The sequence below is a fragment of the Nycticebus coucang genome, chromosome 6 (genome assembly GCF_027406575.1).
Source record: "Nycticebus coucang isolate mNycCou1 chromosome 6, mNycCou1.pri, whole genome shotgun sequence".
NCBI classification, from domain to species: domain Eukaryota; kingdom Metazoa; phylum Chordata; class Mammalia; order Primates; family Lorisidae; genus Nycticebus; species Nycticebus coucang.
Window position 1 is genome coordinate 1,697,891 of NC_069785.1, and position 14,718 is coordinate 1,712,608.

Below are 14,718 nucleotides of genomic sequence, written 5' to 3' on the forward strand. Positions count from 1 at the left end.
TGACATGTGGTCTATGTGACACGCCGACTGTGTGACACGCCGTCTGTGTGACACTCGGTCTGTGTGACTTGAGGTCGGTGTGAAGTGAGGTCTATGTAACATGTGGTCTATGTGACACGCCGTCTGTGTGACACGCCATCTGTGTGACACCCGGTCTGTGTGACTTGAGGTCTGTGTGACATGAGGTCTGTGTGACACGAGGTCTGTGTGATGTGAGGTCTGTGTGTCTCGAGGTCTGTGTGACGTGAGGTCTGTGTGACACGTGGTCTATGTGATGTGAGGTCTATGTGACACGCCATCTGTGTGACACCCGGTCTGTGTGACTCGAGGACTGTGTGACACCCGGTGTGTGTGACACGAGGTCTGTGTGATGTGAGGTCTGTGTGACTCGAGGTCTGTGTGACGTGAGGTCTATGTGACATGTGGTCTATGTGACACGCCGTCTGTGTGACACGCCGTCTGTGTGACATCCTGTCTGTGTGACTCGAGGTCTGTGTGACATGAGGTCTGTGTAACACGTGGTCTATGTGACACGTGGTCTGTGCGACATGAAGTCTGTGTGATGTGAGGTCTGTGCGACATGAAGTCTGTGTGATGTGAGGTCTGTCTGATCTTAGCACTATGTTCTTGGCCATTGCACTCACTCTCTCAGGAGTAGACAGGAATCTTCCTCTCTGCTTTCTTGGGTGTGGCATTTCTAGCTAGGGAGAAAAGATATATAACAGCTCCATCTTTCACAAATTTTCTGAGACATATGACAGTGTGAATGCATTTCTGGGGTCCCTCCCACAGACTCGGACAGGGCCTGGATGTGTGAGACCTAGAACATCAACCCCTACCCTCGCAGCCAGGCTGCTCTAGGGGCAGGAACCTGTCTTCAGCCCTCCTTGGCAGTAGGGGTGGTAGAGACTCCCACAGTGGCTGGCCTCTGGGTGTCTCTGCTTTGCCTCCTGCCCCTGCCTGCGCCCCTATAAACAGCCCCTTTATTAAATGAGTTCATAAGAGCAAATTCTGGCTGCTGCAGCCCCTGGGGATATCTAGGTGGTGACCCCCACTCTGTACCCCTTATCTGCTTGGTGCCTACTGCACCTGCAGGACCCCATGTTCCAACACACTTGGGGGGAGTGGGCACTATCTCCATGTTCATCTGCACACCCTGCATGGCCATTCATCCGTCCCCCTCAGCCTGCTCTGACCTGCAGGCACCTGGGTCTGCAGGCTTACAGTGGGGCACCTGGTATCACAGGCAAATCAAATGCACACCCTTGCTTTGGTTCAGGGGTATTGGGGTAGGAGTCTCCTCATCTGGCTGGTGTAAGCCTGGAGCTGAGAACTCTCTGAACCTCCCCTTCCACAGACAGGACTGGGGTGGGGCAGCCCCTCCCACCGGGCTGCTGTGGCTACCTGTGCTGCTCTTGTGAAACCCTAGGCATGGAAGAAGTCTAGGCTGCTGGCCGATCTCTCTTCAGAATGTGTGGACCTCGTCTCTAAGTGAGATCCCACTGTGGGATTTGGGTGCTGGTCCAGCTGCCCAGACACGGCTATTTGGGAGATGGCTGGGGTCCTGCATGGCTGTGTCTCCCATGGTGGCCAAAACAAAGGACCACACACCTGGGGGCTTCCAGCAACAGAAATATCTCCTTTCGCAGCTCCAGAGGCAGAAGGCAGGTGTCAGCAGCACCAGGCTCCCTCTGAAGTCTCCAGGGCAGGACAACTCTGGTGCTGCTCTCCCAGCTTTGGGGGGAGAACCATCAACCTGCAGCACATCAGCCTCTGCCTCCATCCTCACATGTGTGGTGGTTAGGTTCATGCATCAACTGGACTAGGCTAAGCGATGCCCAGATGGCTGGAACACATTGTTTCTGTGTCTGTCTGCAAGGGCTTTTCTTTTCTTTTCTTTTTTTTTTTTTTTTTTGCAGTTTTTGGCCGGGGCTAGGTTTGAACCCACCACCTCTGGCATATGGGGCCGGTGCCCTACTCCTTTGAGCCACAGGCACCACCCTGAAAGGGCATTTCTGGAAGGAATTAGCATTTTAGTTGGTAGACTGAGAAAAGATCACCCTCACCAACATAGCAGGTGTCATCCAATAGAACAAAAATGTGGATGAAGACAGACTTTGTTTGAGCTGAGATAGCTACCTTCTCCTGCCCTTGGACATCAGGCCTCTGGGTTCTCTGGCCTCTGGACTCAGGCTGAACTATAGCACCAGATCTCCTGTTTTTCCAGCTTACACATGGCAGGTGCAGGGGTGCTGGAGTAGGAGTCTCACCCCAGCCCCGTAGGCCGGAGTGCTGAGGTGTCACCATAGCCCTCTGCAACATCAAACTCCTGGGCTCAAGCCTCAGCCTCCTGAGAAGCTGGGACTACATAACCAAGTTTATCTATTTTTGGTAGAGATGGGGTCTCGCTCTTGCTCAGGCTGGTCTCAAACTCTTGAGCTCAAGCAATCCTCCCGCCTAGGCCTCCCAGAGTGCTTGGATTACACTGCCTCTGGCTAAAATCATATTTCTAAATGAGGCCACATCACAATATTGAGGTTAGGATTTCAATATAGCTCTCTGCAGACACAATTCAACCCCTATCAGTAGCAGATCATAGAGTTCACCTCAGCTAGATTAAGAAGAAATGGATTTGTAGGGGTTATGGGATGGCTCACAAATCAGGCTAACCTTCCAGAAGCAATGATCAGACCCCCTGCCAGGACTGATTGGGGTCACCTGCCCCCCTCCCAGCCCCAGAACTACGGGGCTGCACTGCATCAGGAAGTTGATACCACCAGTAACCCTGAACATGCCACCTGATTTGCTGGGACCAGCAAATGGTTGCCCACTAGCCCACTGGTCCCCTGACATATAGGTTTCTGCCACACATCAAGTTACACATCCAGCTTTCACAGTGGCAGGCCAGTGAAATCCTGATTCCAAATGGGAAAGACTGAGTTCACCACATGTAAACTAGCAGAATGCAGAGGGATATTTGGAAGAGACTGGGCAGCCACAGAATGGACGTCCACCCCTGCAGCAAATCCCACTCTCCCCATTCCCCTCTCACTGTGGACACTGGCAGAGCTCTGCACCTACTCCCCAAACTGTGCAGAATGGTGGGCACATGACTTAGCTCTGACCAGTGGGATGTAGGTGGAAGTCTTCTTGGGAGCCTCTGGGGATGTGTTTTAATGATAAAAAAGGCAGACATCTTTGTCACTATCCTTTTCTGCTTCGTCCAACCAGAATATGATGTGGCATCTGGAGCTATGGCAATCCCTTGTAATCAAGAGGAAAGGGCCATAGAATTACAAAGATGTTGGCCCTGACATCACTGGGCTGCTGAACTAATGCCAGTCATACCTGCCTTCAGAATTCTTGTTATGAGAGAAAAATACATCCCCATTGGTTCAAACCACTCATGCATTTGTTGGAGTTTTTGCTATGTGCAGCCAAAAGTGCTTCTAACTGATACATTACCCATCTACCATCAATCTGCCTACCCACCCACCCGTCCTATAGTTAGCAAAGGTTTTATGCAAATGAGTGACACAGTTAAACTTGCTTGTTAGAAAGGATTGGAGGAACAAGAGAAGAAGCATAGAGCTGGAGGGGAAGGCTGCTCTGGGGATGCAGATGAAGGAGCTTATTCCAGAGATGTCTGCCTGTAGGACGTTGTTAACTATTAGAAAGAGGATTAGGGAAATGGAAAGTTTTGAAGGATTCCTAGATTTGTATGAAACTGAGCTCTCTCATAAGGACAGTATAGCCCTCTGAAGTAGTGGTGTTTTTTCTCCCAGACCTCATGTATCTGGGCCCTTTGAGATGGGGTCCCATCCCATTGCTGCCACCAAACTATTCCTCTGCCACCCTAGAGAGACTGCATCACCTGGGCTTGCCCAGCCTAGGCTTGGTGAGCAGCAGCATGAGCCAGCAGACAAACCCAGGAATGTCTTCCCTGGAGCCAGGCCCATCAGGCTGATGAGTGCTTTCCTGTTTGGAGAGATCTGGCCCAGAAGGGCTCATAGGAAGGGCAGACTGCCTTGGGCAGTGCTGAGGGTCAGACCTACCACACCCTGGACCCTATAAGAAAGAGTTGAGCAGGGATAATGAGCAGGAAGCCTCTACAGCTAGTGTGAGGCCCAAACACAGTCACAGACTGCGCAGTGGGTCGTGTGTAGCCCCTGGAGGCCCCTCTCTGCCTGGTTCTGCAATTGCTTTGGGTGGCTTCAGTATTTGTGAGAATAACCCATCCAAGCCTGTCTCCTTTGTGAAGTAAAATAAAATCTCAAGCCTCCCCCTCCAGTGACTGAGTGATTGGACCCCCCTTGGCCAAAACTGGCTTGCTAGCCATGAGAAAGATCAGATAGCCTTTTCAGTCCCCTTTCTCTTCTTAGAGATGTCCTTTGTGAACTATTATCAGGTCTGAGGCTATGCAGGACCTACCTGCAGGTCCTCAATATACACAACAAACCACTTGGGTCTGGGCATATGTCTTGTAGTTTATCTCTGATTAAAAGACCCTGATCTTAACTCAGCATTCCTTTCTGTTCACTCCTGGTCTGTTAGACAGAGTCTAACTCTTTCAGTCAATTGCCAACTGAAGAATCTTTAAACCCACCTATAACCTGTAAGGCTCCCCTTGAGATGTCCCACCTTTTGGGGCCAAACCAAGGTGTGCCTTCCAAGTTGATTTATGTCTTTGCCTATAATTCCTGTCTCCCTGAAATGTGTAAAATCAAACTGTGACCCCCAACCCTGAGACCCACTTGCTCAAGGCTTCTTGGGTGTGGCCCTGGCTCATGGTCCTCAAATTTGGCTCAGCATAAACCTCTTTGAAATCGTTTTACAGAGTAGGACTTCTTTTCCGTTGACACCTTATTCATTCCTCCACTGTTCAGTGACACTGGTGGACACCGTGAGACCCAAGGGCTCGCTGCCCCATTCCCCTCACCTCCCTTTATTCAGTCTGCAAGTCTTTCCATGGCTCCATGGAACCACGTGTTGGACGCCCCAGGAAGCTCTGAGGATACAAAGGTGACCAAATCACACACAGTCCCCGTCCAGGACGTACATTCCGGAAAGGGAGAGCGACCAGGTGTGTGGACACATGACTAAAGGATGAATAACATGGAGTTACGGAAGGTCCCGCCCGAACGGAACCCCTGTCACCACGGTTTGCGCTTCCGTGGGGGCCTTGCGTGAGCTACACCGCTCACGGCTCCCCTGTGACGTGTGGGCGCGGGTAGCAGGGAGTGCGCATGCGCGGTGCTCCCCTCTCGTCGCGCGGGAATCCGGCCACACCCGCGGCCGGGCTGCACTCGCAGCAGTGCCTTTTTGTCCTATCCGCCTGGCCTCTGCGTTAGCTCGGAAGGTGGGTGGGATGGGCTGTCCCCTCCGGACCTTTCCTGAATAGCCGGGGCGGAGCAGGCGGCTCGGGTCTCGATGGACAATGAGTGGGGGGTGGGGTGTCGGCTGGGAGCAGAGAGGGAGCCGGCCACTTTCCCGGCCCGGTCACTGCGCCCTGCCCAGCCCCTGGCCCCGGACCACCTTCCCCGGTGTCCCGGACCAGACCTGGACCCGAGAGGGGCTTAGGACAGGGGCGGAGCGACGTCAGAGGGAAGGTGGGGCTGGACCACTCGGGGAAGAGGAGGTGGGATGTCATTTCCAAGCAGGCAACTGCTAGGGTCCAATTAATGTTGTTACAAGACCCCTTCGTAATTGTGTGTGGGGTGGTTAGGACCCACACGAGGGTGGTGGCGGTGAAGATGGGAGAGCAGTGGACAGACCCCCGGTGTATTCTGCAGACAAAATTTGCAGAACCTGTTGGCTGTGGAGAGTAAGGAAGAGGAAAGAAGCAGGAGTCACGCAAGCTTCCAGCTTGAAAACGGGCGGTTCGTTGATGGTTTTATGTATTGGAAACAGGGTGACTGGGTGAGGAATTGGAGAGTGGGCTGGAGTTCTAGGTGTAGACCATCTGCCCAGTGGTGGGGTGTAGGTGCGGCTTAATGTGACTGGAGTCAGAGGACAGTGTCCATTTAGAAGGCACCAGCAGTAGATGGGATTTGTCACAGTGGGAAAGGAGATTCCTAAGGCAGATGCCAAGAATGCTGGCAGGTGCAGAAACTGGGAGAGGGGAGGAGGCCAGTGAAGGAGCCGCCCATGAGGTGGAAGGAAACCTAGAGACTGGCAAGGAGAGAGTGGCCAATGACTTAGTGGCCTGGGGGCTGCTGGTCTCTGGAGCAGTGGAATGGTGGAGGGAAGCTCTACCCTGGGAGGGAGCTGGATCACAGAGTAAATAGCAGCTTCTCCTTTGAATTAGATGAACTGATTCCTGATTTCATCTGGAAAACCAACGAGCAAAAATGGCCAAGGAAACTGGAAAAGAAGCAGAATGAGAGTGGCTAGCCCTCCCAGAGGTCAAAACATGTCATAACACCTGCTGGAGCCAGCACCTTAGCAGGGTCACAGAAGTGGACAGAGCTAGGGAAGGGAAACTCCCTGAACACATTCACACACGTGGGACTTTATACGTAAGGATTGCTATCAAGTCAGCAGTGGTAATGAGTTATATCACCCATCTGGATAATCATATAGTTAGAGTCATATGTTGACTGCATACTACTTCAGACTAAAAAGATCAGAGATTAAATGTGAAAGAAGTGAAACCACAAAAGTGCTAGGAAAAAAAATAAACGAGTGAATTCTTTAATATCAGAGTGGACCAACCAAAAATTTGCAAAGGACACAAAGAGTCAACTCAAATGAAATAGAAATGACCCTTAACATAGGAAAAGATAATTGAATCCACTCATAATAAGAGAAATGCAAATTAAACAATTCTCAGATACTATCTTTTACCTAGAAGATTTTGAAAAATCCAAAAGTTGACATTAAGGTTACAGGAAAACAGGTGTCGGGGAGTGGAGATGGTGCAGCCACCAGGGAAGCAATTGGGCATCTTGCAGGGGATTGCAGGTGCTTTTAACTCAGTGGGCATATGTAGCACACAGTTCATGGTCAAGGTTATTTGCTACAGCATTATTTACAATAGCAAAAATTCAGAAACGACTCAGGTGCCCAACTTTAGAAGACAGCTAAATAGATGATGGGACAACCATGCTGTGAAATACAATGTAGTTATTTAGAAATAAAAGGGTCAAAGCAGTGTCTGTGTTGATATGGAACAATCTCTACAATATACTTTTAAGAGAAAAAAGCGAGGGCAGAACATATGCAGTGTGCTACATTTGGGGGTGATAATGGGAGGGGAGAACATGTGCTTGTATTTGCAGAAAGAAACATTGGAGAATACTTGAGAAACTAATAATAGTGGTGACCTAAGCGCAGGGACAAATGGAGTGTGGGGAGAACTACTGCCTGGCTAGGGAACAGAGCCAGAGGGAGGATTTTCATTGTCTGTCTTTTAGTGACAAAGGATAAAGATTAAAACAATACTGGGGAGAAAGGAAATAGAAGGGAAGTACACAGAATTTGCTAGTTGTGTGTGAAGACTTGCTGGAAAAAGCAGAAAAATGGTGACATGGGATCAAAGAAGAGGTTCTGAATTTTATTCTAATCCATTGAATTTGTAATAGTTGGTAGTGTAGCCCAAAAGTTTAAAAGTTACTCTCTTCCTTCATTTTCCAGCCACTAAGTTCCCTCCCATAGACAACCAGCATTTCTGTAACATCTCTAGAATATTTTATGCTTGCGCACGATCTGTACCATATTTATGTGAAGTAGAGGGGGACCCTCCTCTCCATGTGCTTTTCTTTCTTTTTTTTTTTTTTGAGACAGTCTTACTTTGTTGCCTTCAGTAGAGTGCTATGGCATCATAGCTCACAGCAACCTCAAATTCTTGGGCACAAGCAGTTCTCTTGCCTCAGCCTCCCGAGTAGCTGGGACTACAGGTGCCTGCCACAATGCCTGGCTATTTTTAGAGATAGGGCCTTGCTCTGGCTCAGGCTGGTCTCGAACCTGTGAGCTCAGGCACTGCACCCACCTTGGCTTCCCAGAATGCTGGGATTACAGGTGTGAGCCATGGGCCTGGCCCTTCATGCCCTTCTATGCCTTGTTCCCATCTTGTCTGTTGTGAATTAGTCTGGCCTCTGCTGGGACCTCAAACAAACAAAACCACCTAGTTCACACTCCTGTACCTGGCTTCTGACTTCAGGTCAGCAAGACCCATCCACAGCATGTGCGTGTCACCAGCGCCTGCCCTTTCCTGGTGCATTACATTCTGCTGGGGGGGAGGGGGGGTGACCTCAGTCTCCTGTGGATGGACATTTGGGTCATAACTAGCTTTTTGGTAACGTGGAAAAAGTTGCTGTGCTCCTGTAGGCACAAGTCCTTTTGTGATGTCGCCTTTTTCTCCCAGATAATACCTGCGGTCTTTGTTGGGCCAAAGAATAGGCATACATTTAATTTCCTAAGAAACTGCCAATCTCTCTTCCAATGTGTCTGTGTTGTTTCAGTTCCCATCGGCAGTGATGAGTGTTCCAATCGCTGTGTCCCCACTGGCACTCCGTGGCGTCAGTCTTCAGGATGGTGACTCCATTGACATTTTCTTTTCTTTCTTTCTTTATTTATTTTGAGACAGAGCCTCAAGCTGTCTCCTGGGTAGAATGCTGTGGCATCACAGCTCACAGCAACCTCCAACTCCTGGGCTTAAGCGATTTACCTGCCTCTGCCTCCCAAGTAGCTGGGACCACAGGCGCCTGCCACAACACCCGGCTATTTTTTTGGTTGCAGCCGTCATTGTTGTTTGGCAGGCCTGGGCTGGATTTGAACCCACCAGCTCAGGTGTATGTGGTTGGTGCCTTAGCCGCTTGAGCCACAGGCACCAAGCCTCCGTTGTCATTTTAATCTGTGTTTTCCTGGTGACGAGTGATGCTGGCTCTTGTGCATGTGCTTATGAGCCATTTGTGTGACTTTCCTCCTGGCATGCCTGTCAGATCTGCTGCCACAAACACACGGATCCCACCTGGCAGTTTGTTTTTTAGGGCCTCTCCTTTCTACTTCCCTTTTGCTCACTTCCACCGCCTTCAAGAGTTTTGTTTTATTGCTTTTAATCTCTATTTTTGGGCTTTGCACCTGTGGCTCAAGCAGCTAAGGTGCCAGCCACATACACCTGAGCTGGTGGGTTCGAATCCAGCCCGGGCCCGCCAAACAACAATGACGGCTGCAACCAAAAACTAGCCAGGCATTGTGGCGAGTGCCTGTGGTCCCAGCTACTTGGGAGGCAGAGGCAGGTAAATCGCTTAAGCCCAGGAGTTGGAGGTTGCTGTGAGCTGTGATGCCCCAGCACTCTACCCACGGCGACAACTTGAGGCTCTGTCTTTTTTTTTTTTTTTACAGTTTTTGGCCGGGGCTGGGTTTGAACCCACCACCTCCAGCATATGGGGCCGGTGCCCTACTCCGTTGAGCCACAGGCACCACCCGAGGCTCTGTCTTAAAAAAAAAAAAAATCTCTATTTTTGCCCAGAATTCATCATTGCTGTCCATGGGAGGGGGTGTCTGTTGAACCAAGCTGCCCTACCATTATTCCAAAAGGGTTTTTTATTTTGTTTGTTTTTTTGAGACAGGAGTCTTACTGTGTTGCTCTCAGTAGAGTGCCGTGGAGTCACGGCTCACAGTAACCTCAAACTCTTGGGCTGAAGCGATTCTCTTACCTCAGCCTCCCAAGTAGCTGGGACTACAGGCGCCCGCCACAATGCCCAGCTATTTTGTTGTGGTTGTCATTGTTAGCAGGCCTGGGGTGGGTTTGAACCTGCCAACCCTGGTGTATGTGGCCGATGCCCTAACCATTGAGCTACAGGCACCAAGCCTGTAAGGGTTTGTTTTAATTGCTTCTATTCCATCTATTATGAATGAGGTGGCACCTGTGCCGTAGGTCCTAGAGATGCTTGCCCTTTTCTTCCTGGGACCTGCATGGTGAGAGGAGGTTTGGGTGTTCCCCTGAAGTCTGGCAGAGAAAGCAGGGGAAACTCAAAAAAAGTCTTTTCCACTTTGAGCAGAGGGGCAGGCGGGATGGGAACGGGAAGGAGATGGACAGGGCGCAGCCAGAGTCAACACAGAGAAGCTGTTCGGTCAGGTAGAGCCTGTTTGTATGTGAGGGACCCTAACTTCATACAGGGCGGAGACGGGAGGGTGTGCAGGGGAGGGGTGGTCAGAGCCTTCAGTGAGTGACAAGGAGACCCAGCTAGAGAGCCCAGCTCCGAGGGGGAAGAGAAGGGGTCTACTTGGAGGGCAGAGGTCTCAAGATAGCAGGACTCTGTGAGCGGTAGGGGCAGGTGGGCGTTCTACAGGGCGTGTGGAGTAGGGAGGCAATGGCAGGGAGCCTGTCTGTTCAGTCAAGGCGGCTGCCCAGGGAGGGCCCTGTGGAGGGCTTGGGCAAAGGAGTCAGTGGGGGGCTATGGGTGTGCTTGGCACATTTAGGACAGAAATGAAAATATCCACAGATTTTACTGATGAGAAAAGTGCAGTGGCTGGGTATGAGCAGTGCCAGGATGGGATCTGGGCCCCCCACTCCCAGGCCAGTGTCCTCAGCCCTCCAATTTCTTTCTTTCTTTTTTTTTTTTTTGAGACAGAGACTCACTCTGTAACTCTGGGTAGAGTGCCGTATCATCATTGTAGCTCACAGCAACCTCAAACTCTTGGGCTCAAGTGATTCTCCTACTTCAGCCTCCCAAGTAGCTGGGACTACAGTCGTCCACTACCACACCTCGCCCCTCCAAATTCTGTTGAAAGACCAAGTGTTATGGGTTGAGTTACGTCCCTGCACATACCCACGTGTTGAAGACCTGCCCCCAGCCTTCGGAATGTGACTGTTTAGAGACAGGCCCTTTAGAGAGGGAACTGAGGCAAACTGAGGCAGGACCCTCATCCAACAGGACCAGGGCCGCTAAGGGAGATCAGGGTGCAGACACACTCAGAGGGACGGTCACAGGGGACATAGGGAGGAGACGTCAGGGTGCAAACACTTGGAGGGACGGTCACAGGGGACGTAGGGAGAAGACGTCAGGGTGCAGACACTCGGAGGGACGGTCACAGGGGACGTAGGGAGGAGACGTCAGGGTGCAGACACACTCGGAGGGACGGTCACAGGGGACGTAGGGAGGAGACAGGGTGCAGACACACTCGGAGGGACGGTCACAGGGGACGTAGGGAGGAGACGTCAGGGTGCAGACACACTCGGAGGGACGGTCACGGGACGTAGGGAGGAGACGTCAGGGTGCAGACACACTCGGAGGGACGGTCACAGGGGACGTAGGGAGGAGACGTCAGGGTGCAGACACTCGGAGGGACGGTCACAGGGGACGTAGGGAGGAGACGTCAGGGTGCAGACACTCGGAGGGACGGTCACAGGGGACGTAGGGAGGAGACGTCAGGGTGTAGACACTCGGAGGGACGGTCACAGGGGACGTAGGGAGGAGACGTCAGGGTGCAGACACTCGGAGGGACGGTCACAGGGGACGTAGGGAGGAGACGTCAGGGTGCAGACACACTTGGAGGGACGGTCACAGGGGACGTAGGGAGGAGACATCAGGGTGCAGACACTTGGAGGGACGGTCACAGGGGACGTAGGGAGGAGATTTCAGGGTGCAGACACTCGGAGGGACGGTCACAGGGGACGTAGGGAGGAGACGTCAGGGTGCAGACACACTTGGAGGGACGGTCACGGGGACGTAGGGAGGAGACGTCAGGGTGCAGACACACTCGGAGGGATGGTCACAGGGGACGTAGGGAGGAGACGTCAGGGTGCAGACACACTTGGAGGGATGGTCACAGGGGACATAGGGAGGAGACGTCAGGGTGCAGACACTCGGAGGGACGGTCACAGGGGACGTAGGGAGGAGACGTCAGGGTGCAGACACTTGGAGGGACGGTCACAGGGGACGTAGAGAGGAGACGTCAGGGTGCAGACACTCGGAGGGACGGTCACAGGGGACGTAGGGAGGAGACTTCAGGGTGCAGACACACTTGGAGGGACGGTCACAGGGGACATAGGGAGGAGACGTCAGGGTGCAGACACTTGGAGAGACGGTCACAGGGGACGTAGAGAGGAGATGTCCACAAGCCCAGGAGAGTGTCTTGGAGCTGACCCTGGGACACTTTGGCCTTAGACGTGGAAGGTCATAAACGAGGGTATTGAAGCTGCCAGTCTGGTACCCTGTGGCAGCCAAGGAGGACAGAGCCATGTTCCAGTGTCTCCTTAGGAAGGCAGGGGAAGGGGCTCCTTCTGAATACACTTCTGTTTAAAAGCGTGGAAACAAAACCATGAGGGTCCCACTGAGGAAGGTGAGTCCCTGTCCTCTGAGAACCACCACCCTCTCTGAGGGACTGCTTGTCACTCAGGCCTGTAGCTGGGCCAGGTGGGCTTGACTCAGGCTCAGTTATCCCTGCCTGGCTTCATCAATGTCCTCAGGCCTCTCTGAATGGGCTGTGGCCCTGAAAGCCCCAGGAGCAGCACTTTTTGCCACTGCCAGCTGTGTCTGGAGCTGCCCACCCTTGCACCCTGGGCCTCTGCTGCTGCCAAGGGCACCCCACCATTCTGCAGGGGGGAGGGAAGAGGAGCCTTCCCAGGGAGTGGGACAGTCAGGCTAGGGCCCAGCAGTGGCCCTCAAACTGCAACGTCAGCAACCCCCAAGCACACCTGACACTCTGGGCAGCTTGGGGGTTCTGTAAGAGTACATTGCCAGGGCTTCTTGCCCTGGGCTTCCTGCTCACCTGACGATGGCCCCATAGGGAGGTGGCAGCACTGCCAACACTCAGTGGCCACAGGCTGGCTCACTGGCCATTATCCATTAACCCCTCAGCAGTTATCGGCCATCACTCCCATTTGGCAGGTGAGGACACTGAGGCAGAAGAGAGGAAATGACTTGCTTACAAGGACACGACAGGTGGCCCATGTGGAAGTTACTATGTCTAGTGGAGGCTATGCATTGGGAGGCATCTGGTGGGTGTGATGCTGAGAGGTACAGACCAACAGTCAGAGATCCAGACTTGTTTCCCTGTCTGTGTGGAGGGGAGGTCAGAGGGAGGAGGTGAGGGGACTGAGAAAATACCCTGGGAGTTGAGGGCTCCTGTGAAGAGAAAGGCAGGCACTGAAGCGCTACACAGTGACAAGGGCAGATTTCACCCTTTCTCCAGCCACTTCTCAGACAGAGCATAGTCAAGCACTACTTCCTCATGCTGGAAGCTAGCCCAGCATCAGGTCATTTTCCCCAAGGAAAATTTTCTTCTACCCCAAGGGGCCAAGCCTGGATGGCCACTACTAGGGAGGACCTGAGGGTGCAGGATAGGGATCTGTCACAAGTGGTCATGGTGGTGACAGTGGCTGTGGTTATGTAATGATGGTAAAGATGGTGGTGACAGAATGGAGGTAGTATGATGATGCGGGTGATGGTGATGGGAGTAGTGATGGAGATCGGCAGTGGAAGATGATGATGATGGTGGTGAGGGTAGTGATGATGGAGGTGGCAGTGATGGAGGCGCTGGTGGTGACAACATTGGTGATAATGGTAGAGGTGGAGGTGATGGTAGTAGTGACAGTGGTGAGGGTAGGTGATGGAGGTGGCAGTGATGGAGGTGCTGGTGGTGACAACATTGGTGATAATGGTAGAGGTGGAAGTGATGATGGTGGTGGCGGAGGTGACAGAGGTGATGATAGCAATAGTGGCAGAGGTGGAGGTGATGGTGACAGCGGTAATGGTGGTGGGATAGTAGAGAGGTGGAGATGATGGTGGTGAGGGTAGTGATGATGGAGGTGGCAGTGATGGAGGTGCTGGTGGTGACAACATTGGTGATAATGGTAGAGGTGGAGGTGGGAAAGTGATGGTGATAGTGGTAATGGTGGAGATGGTGGTGGCGGAGGTGACAGTGTGATGGTGTGGGACAGTAGAGAGGTGGAGGTGATGGTGGTAGTGACAGTGATAGTGGTCAAGGTGGAGGTGGAGATGACAGTGGTGACAGTGATATTGGTAGTAGTGATAGTGGTAGTGAAGGTGACAGTGGTAGAGGCAGAGGTGATGGTGGTGACTGATGTGACAGTAGTGGTGATGGTGATGATAGTGGTAGAGGCGGAAGTCCTAGGCTATGGTCCTGGGCTGGGCTGATGGTGATAAACATGATAATGACAGTACAGGGATTGGGTTGTTTGCTGCAGAAAGCATGGGATGGACGTGAGGAAGAAGGAAGCCATAGTCTAAGACCAGGGCAGAGGGCCAGATGGCCCCCTGAAAGCTGGGGATCGTCAGGTAGAGTGAAACTATCTGTGCCAGGGAAGGGTTTGGTGCCACTTATGGATGTTGGGAAGAGGAGAGGCCTCATGTCCACCCAGGGGCTCACATACCTACTCTATGGATGCTCCCTCACCAGCACGGGCTCAGCCTGAGCCCCCTCCCCACCCTGAGTTTGGGGTCCACATGGTTCTTCTCAAGCCAAAAGTATACTCTGGGGAGGCTCACAGTGCACGTGGAGGCCATTCTGCCCCACCTGCCCCATGGCCTGGTGAGGAAGGTAAAGCTTAGCTCCGGGGGACAGGTCAGCACTCCATGTGGGAGAAGGAGAGGGAAGCTGGAACTACCATACCAGCCCCATCAGCCACAGCCCAGCTGGCTGGCCTGAGCTCTGAAACCTACCCCCAAGAGGCCAAGCCTGGATGGCCACTACTAGGAGGGCCTGAGGGTGCAGGGTGGTAGGGAGGAGAGACATGGCCAGGCCTCTGGA